This window comes from Myxine glutinosa, chromosome 2 (assembly GCF_964187855.1).
Source record: "Myxine glutinosa chromosome 2, kmMyxGlut1.1, whole genome shotgun sequence".
Lineage (NCBI taxonomy): Eukaryota > Metazoa > Chordata > Myxini > Myxiniformes > Myxinidae > Myxine > Myxine glutinosa.
In genome coordinates, this window is record NC_136262.1 from 103,719,963 (window position 1) to 103,727,992 (window position 8,030).

Consider the following 8,030-nt stretch of genomic DNA (forward strand, 5'->3'; position numbering starts at 1 on the left):
GGAAATTAGAGCTGTCTCCCTCGACATATCACGTGCCTTCGACACGGTCTGGCACCCCGCTCTGCTCACCAAACTCTCCTCCTTTGGTATCCATGGAAATCTCCACGCATGGCTGGCGGACTTCCTCTCTAGTCGTCGTCAACGTGTGGCCCTGAATGGGTTTCTCTCATCTCCTCTTCCTGTTCAGGCTGGAGTTCCCCAAGGCAGTGTTCTGGGCCCTGTGCTTTTTCTGGTCTTCATCAATGATCTCTCTGACTCTCTTGAAAATCCTCTCTATCTCTTTGCTGATGACTCCACTCTCTGCCGCTCCATTCCTCTTCCCTCAGATCGGCAGTCTGCAGCCTCCTCACTCTCTGAAGACTTGGACAAAATCACAGACTGGTCAAACAAGTGGAACATGTCTTTCAATCCTGACAAATCTCACACTCTTACTATGTCTCTCCGAAAAGATCGACTGGACAACCCTCCAAATCTACTTTCTCAACAATCCTCTCCAAGAAGTTCTGTCGCTCAAGCTTTTGGGTCTCACTATCTGCCATGATCTTTCTTGGGAAAACCACATTTCCAAGCTGGCCTCCAAAGCCAGTCGCCGACTGGGCATCCTCCGTCGTGCGAAGTCCTTCCTCGGCACACCTGAGCTCCTCACCACATACAAGGCTTTCATCCGCAGCTCAATGGAATACTGTTCTCCCCTATGGGCCGGTGCTCCTGCCTCACACCTAGCTCGGCTTCACGCTGTTGAAACCAAAGCTTTCAGAATTATTGGAATCTCCCGCGATGAAGCTATCTCTGAGGGCCTTTCACTCACTCACCGCAGGCATGTAGGTGGTCTTTCTGTCTTCTACCGACTCCTCTCCGGCCTTGCACCCCCAGCTCTCTCTGTGCTCTGTCCCCCAAATATTCCTACAGGTAGTACAAGATCTGCCAGCAACCCTCTGATGGTTAAACTGCCGAAATCTCGGCTCTCTGCTCACCTTCACTCTTTCATTCCTCTTTTCTCCCGCCTCTGGAACAAACTCCCTCACTCCCTTCAATCCCACTCCTCCCTCCAGGTCTTTAAAACAGCTGTTCACCACCATCTCTTATCTTCCCCCATCCAAAACCTTGATCTTTTCTACCCCCGCTAATTCACCCCAGATCCACCTTGTTTGAAATTCCAACTTCTTTCCTGGAAGTCCTGGCAGTGTCCATATGTTTTATACCTCTCCCACCGCCCCCTTCCCATGCCCCCCCCCCCCCCAAAGCCCTCGCCCTCTCTCAGATCTCTCGATGTCTCCATGTCTCTCGGTCCCTGCTCTCAAATGTTGTGTTTGTGTCCTTCCCCCTCTCTCCCCATCTTGTCTACCGCTCCCGATGTTATATGTTTTATGTGTCGGTTTGTCTTTCTGTGTGATTAATGTTCGCTCTTTCACGAACCTCGATCTTGTATACAAAAAAATCAAAAAAAAAACAAACAAACAAAAAAAAAAAACAGACATAGACAGGAGTGAAAACAACTTCTGTTCACCTTAGCTGGTGGCGCAGGTAATTAAGTACAATTTCATAGGGATGAACTTTCAATTATCCATATCCAGGACTCAACATGGTAAACAGCATGTACAGAAGAGGTGCACCCAAATCCACTATGAATGAATGTTTTATGATTTGACATTATATCTCTATTGAAAGGTAAGCTTGACCTGAAATGGTACACCACAACGGGTAAAAATAGAAACTTGACAGAACAGAAAGAAGTTTCGACGTATGACTCAGTATGAACGCAAGAAAGGTTTGACCAGATGGGTCATTATTTTTTTAGTGTAATTGCTTTATGATCATAGAAGTAAAGGAAGTCCTTTTGCTTATTTGTGAGATGTGCAATGGTCTTATTTTTGTTAAACTCTGTTGCCTTTTGAAGTGCTATTTTACAGACGTAGTTATTTACGATACTTTTAAAGTAAAACTAGAGCTTCCAGGGAAGCAGAACCCAACTGAACTGACTGGACAACTTCACACACCAAGTTTGATCAAAATCCATAAATATTTGTGGACGTTAAAGTCTTAACGTCGTTTCGGAGCTGAAAACAATATGGCGGCCTATGGCGGCCATTTTGTAACGGATCGGGTTGGAATGCAATAGCAACCTACCTTGTGTGGTAAGGGTTAAACATTCTAAGTTTGATCAAAATTTGTTAATATTTCTGGACGCCAGAGTGTTAACGTCGTTTTCATGACCAAAAACAAAATGGTCGCCTAAGTCCGCCATTTTTCAACGGATCGGGCTGAAATGTAATAACAACCTGGTCCTTGGGGCAAGGATGCTGCATGTCAAGTTTGATCAGAATCGGTTGATATTTGTGGATGCTGGAGTGTTAACGTCGAAAAGTTAACGGACGACGGAGGGTTCAGTATGTGATGAACTCAACTGGACGGTAGTCCAGTTGAGTTAACAATACATGGCAAAGATACAGACACACACATACACCCTGTCCTTCCTCCCCTTCGGGTGTCAATGATCTCTCTTGTCCGCTGAATATTTACCTAAAATTGGTCAACTCAGTCTGTCTGACAGATGTCGGTCTATGATCGAGGAACTACTTAAATTTCAATTCAATTTTATATTTTGAACCTTGGTTTCGCAGTATTTTGTCGCTGAAATTGGCAAATTGTATGGAATCTCGTCCCAACCACACATGAGTGTAGAGGAAGGAGTTGTTTATCTGTCTGTCAAAATTGAAAATCATTCCAAACAGGAAACTTGGTTTTTAGTGACTTCAAAAAGGAGAAAAACAACGATACTTGAAAGCGTTAAATAAGGTGGTGTAAAAGACGGTGCATCAACGGTGGTAAACTTTTTGGAAAATTTGGGGGGGTGGGGGGGAATGGGAATTGCGGAAGGAATTCAGGCTTTGTTTAGGTAACCGGGATGTTGGGGAAGCTATAAAGGAAGGAACTGATGATGTCATTGTGGTTGGTAAGGGCAGGCAAGAAAATAGAATTTCAGAAAGGGGGAATTTAACATATTCTATGTCCATGTTGGGTGTTGAAATAACAAGATTGAAGAGCTCGAGGCCGAAGTACTCATAGATAGCAAGGAATACGATATAGTTACAGTAAGCGAGACCTGGAGTAACTGGGGGACAGGATTAGAGGATACAAGGTGTATCTGTGTTATAGGAAGGAGAAAACAGGAGGAGCTGCAGCAATCTGGGTAAAAGACAACATTGTATCGAGAGAAAAGGGTGACATTAAGGAGGGTATGAAACCTAGTGTTGGCTTAACGGTTAAGATTGTTGCCTTTAGACCTTAGGGTCTTCAGTTTGAGCCCCTGTCGTGCCGTTGAAATAACACCAGTTGGGTTGATTGAGCCTGTCATCCTTCTGAGGCTGGCAAAATGAGTACCGACTTCCTGGTAATAGGGGCACTGCATCAGCAGCACAGCCACATTTCTAAAAACAAAAATGATGCAACCAGCAACCACAGGGTGTATACGAAACAACAAGGAGGGAATTTAATGTAAAGGAATCTATGGGTAGAGATTGAAAAGACAGTAAGATACTGAAAAAATGTTTCTATGTGCGCTACCGGTGTAAGGGAAGAGGAAGGAAGAATGTTCATGAAGAATTTAGAAAGGCATGTCGTAGGGAAGAGTATTGATTATGGGGGATTTTAACTTGCCAGGGATACTTTGGGTTCAGGAACAAGGAAAGGGCAGAGTAGATGAGGATTTCCTAGATGATGTCCAAGATTATTTTTAACCCAGTTTGTAGATAAGCCCACTTTGGGGAAATGCAGTGTTAGACCTCTTTTTAAGTATCGATCCCAATATGGTGGAAGATGTGGAGGTTGGAGAGCATTTACAGTGCCTTCAGAAAGTATTCACACCCCTTGACTTTTTTCACATTTTGTTGTTACAGCCCGAATTTAAAATTGATAAAATTGAGATTTTTTTTTGTCACTGTAATCTATATCTATATCTATATCTATATCCTTGATAATGTCACATATGTCACATATGTCAAATATGTCACACATAATCTATATCTCGATAATATGAAAGAAAGTTTTTGTTTGTTTGTCTGCGCAAGCTAATCTCCTGAACGGTGAAAGATAGGAGGAAACCTCTAATACAAAAAATGTCGGGATGGGCCCCGGGAAGGTTTTAGGCTAGGTGACGAGGCCGGTTGAGGCCGCTTCGGCCAGGCCGGGCCCATTTCGCAATTAAAAGCTGAGCGGAATTATAGTAGTCAATCTTCTACGCCCACGAGTAAAAGCTGAATTATAGTAGTTAATTCATTCAAAAAGAACAAAATGTCGGGACGGGCCCCGGGAAAGTTTTAGGCTTGGTGGTGATGCCGGTCGAGTCCCACCTCGGCCGAGCTGGGCCCATTTCACAATTAAAAGCTGAGCTGAATTATCGTAATCAATCGTCTAAGGCCGCGAGTAAAAGCTGAATTATAGTAGTAAATTCATTCAAAAATAACCCGGGCAACGCCGGGTGCTTTCAGCTAGTATATATATAAAAGAAAGTTTTTGTTTGTTTGTTTGTTTGTCTGCACGCGCTAATCTCCTGAACGGTGAAAGATAGGAGGAAACCTCTAATACAAAAAATGTCGGGATGGGCCCCGGGAAGGTTTTAGGCTAGGTGACGAGGCCGGTTGAGGCCGCTTCGGCCAGGCCGGGCCCATTTCACAATTAAAAGCTGAGCTGAATTATCGTAATCAATCGTCTAAGGCCGCGAGTAAAAGCTGAATTATAGTAGTAAATTCATTCAAAAATAACCCGGGCAACGCCGGGTGCTTTCAGCTAGTATATATATAAAAGAAAGTTTTTGTTTGTTTGTTTGTTTGTCTGCACGCGCTAATCTCCTGAACGGTGAAAGATAGGAGGAAACCTCTAATACAAAAAATGTCGGGACGGGCCCCGGGAAGGTTTTAGGGCTAGGTGGCGAGGCCGGTCGAGGCCGCTTCGGCCGGGCCGGGCCCATTTCGCAATTAAAAGCTGAGCTGAATTATAGTCGTCAATCTTCTACGCCCACGAGTAAAAGCTGAATTATAGTGGTAAATTCATTCAAAAAGAACCAAAAATGTCGGGACGGGCCCCGGGAAGGTTTTAGGCTAGGTGGTGATGCCGGTCGAGGCCCACCTCGGCCGAGCTGGACCCATTTCACAATTAAAAGCTGAGCTGAATTATAGTAGTCAATCGTCTAAGGCCGTGAGTAAAAGCTGAATTATAGTCGTAAATTCATTCAAAAATAACCCGGGCAACGCCGGGTGCTTTCAGCTGGTATATATATAAAAGAAAGTTTTTGTTTGTTTGTTTGTTTGTTTGTCTGCGCAAGCTAATCTCCTGAACGGTGAAAGATAGGAGGAAACCTCGAATACAAAAAATGTCGGGACGGGCCCCGGGAAGGTTTTAGGCTAGGTGGCGAGACCGGTCGAGGCCGCTTCGGCCGAGCTGGGCCCCTTTCACAATTAAAAGCTGAGCTGAATTATAGTAGTCAATCTTCTACGGCCGCAAGTAAAAGCTGAATTATAGTAGAAAATTCATTCAAAAAGAACCCGGGCAACGCCGGGTGCATTCAGCTAGTCCACTATACAAGAGAGATGGCTGTCTGTGTGTGTGTCTGTGTCTGTGTGTCGCCATTTTTCTCAGAGATGGCTGAACGAATCTTCGTCAAACTTTCAGAGGTTCATCAGTGAGTGCCTGGGAATGTTTTCGGCAAAAAATTTTAAAAATCACTCGATAGTGCCTAAGTCTTTTAAAATGAATGACAGTTATATACAAGTACACATTCGCATAAATAAATACAAAACAATCACCAGACATTTGATTACAAATAAATCAAACAATTCCGGAAGTGTACGAAGTTGGTAGTACGGCTTCTTCTTCTTCCTGATCCGCATCACACTTAACTCAGAAACGTGATAAACGCCACATTCACCCCATTCACCCACCAGCATATATATGAACCCCCTTCTTCCTCTCCTGCCTACCCCTTCCCCCCCTTCCCCCCTCCTCTTCCCCCCTTCGCATTTCAGCATCGTTGTTTGCTTACAAAATTAAAGCTTCAATTGTTTCCTCTTGAATCCCACTCCTCCGTCCAGGTCTTTAAAACAGCTGTTCACCACCATCTCTTATCTTCCCCCATCCAAAACCTTGATCTTTTCTACCCCCGTTAATTCACCAATTCCACTTTTCTGAAATACCGACTTCTTTCCTGGAAGTCCTTGCTGTGTCCATGTGTTTTTGTTTTTTTACTCCATGTGTTTTTTACCTCCCTCACCCCCACGCCCCTTCCCACACCTCCTCCCCCAAAGCCCTCTCCCTCCCACAGATCTCCCGATGTCCCTGCTCTCAAATGTTGTACTTGTGTGCTCCACCCTCTCCCCATCTGGTCTCCCGCTACCTTTATTTGGTCTTGTGTCCGTTTTTTTTTTTGTCATTAATGTGAGCTCTTAGACGAGCGTCGATCTTGTATACAAAAAAAAAGAAAAAAAAAAGGCTACACTGTGAATTGTCATATAAATTATAACCACCTTTAGAGGCCATTTTTCCCCGCAAGGTGGGGGTTGGACCTTTTTCGGGAACCGTGGTTGTTGTTTTTTTGGTCCCCTTTTTGAAGCAATGTTTTACGGCCGGATGCCCTTCCTGACGCCAACCCTTTTTTGCCGCCTTTAACGACAAGCAGGGAATTACCAGTGAACTGGTACTCAATTAGCCGACCTCGGAAGGATGACAGGCTGAGTCAACCCCCCTGGCGTTAATTCAGCGATCGACCGGGATTCGAACCCAGGATCCTCGGATCATAAGCCGGCACCCTAGCCGCTAGCCCAACACCAGGGTTATATCTATCTATAATTCCAGTAATCTCTGTGTGTATGTTTGTATGTTTGTATGTTTGTATGTCTGTATGTCTGTGACCGCTGTTTCTCGACAACCACGGGTCCGATATACTTGAAACTTGCCAGGTATATTGCTGGGGACCCGAGGATGTGCTTTTTCAAGGTTTCATATTAATCGGAGAAGTAGTTACCGAGCTATGTCCAAAAAACGATTCAACCAATCAGAGAGCAGCGAGCTATCACGTGTGCCGAACGTGGCGAACAGACTCTGCCTCGGACGGCACATTTGAGAGCGTATTCATTTATTTCACGTTGGAAAACTATATTGCCGTTAAACTATGTTTTAAAACTAATTAAAACTAATTTGCGATTCATCGTAACTGCGATTTGCGACCTTCCGGACAGTGAAGACTGCACTTCCGGCAGCCAATCACAGACCGCTTTGTTGCGTAGGCGTGGCCGATGTGAGAGCGAGCCGAGCCGAGCGCGTGCGCCATTACGGTTCGTAATTCGATTTCTTCCGGAGAAAATAATAATTTCTCGATTTCTTATGCGCATTATTTCTCCCAATTCAGTCAGAGCGAAGGGCGGAAGCGAAGAGCGTTGTTTTTTTTGTTTACGGGCGTACGGGCGTACGGGCGGGGTAGAGCGTACGGGTAGCGTTTTTTTTTTTTTTTGGCAAGGAACGGGCACCTACGTACGGGCATGCCCTAGTAAATTAAACAATAATAAAGCCCAGCCATTCTACAATGCTGCACGGCCTGCACACCCTATAACACAACATGTATCTGGCAACTACACTCTCTTTACTGACATCGCACCACTTGCATTGCCGATATATTTAGATGTGGTTGGGTGTAGGTATTCTGTTTGCCTTGGTTTCCTTTTCACCTTTTGATGACACTATGGAAATTGCTTCCCTTCTTGTGGCATTCAACCATCCCGTGCTCGTTAAGACTCAAGACCTGACCTTTCTATCCATGCCCTGTCTTGTACGTCTCATCCGATCTATCCGGGCACCTTGTACTACTATTCATTTTAAGGAGTTTGCTGTGCTTTCACTGAATCCAAAACTACCACAGGACACAGAACCAGAAAGGGAGGAAGGATGCGTTTTGAGAAGGTTTGACCATCAAGGATATTGTCATGAGAGTGTATCAGCAAAATGAGTACCAGCTGACTGGCAACAGCAGCACTGCATCAGGG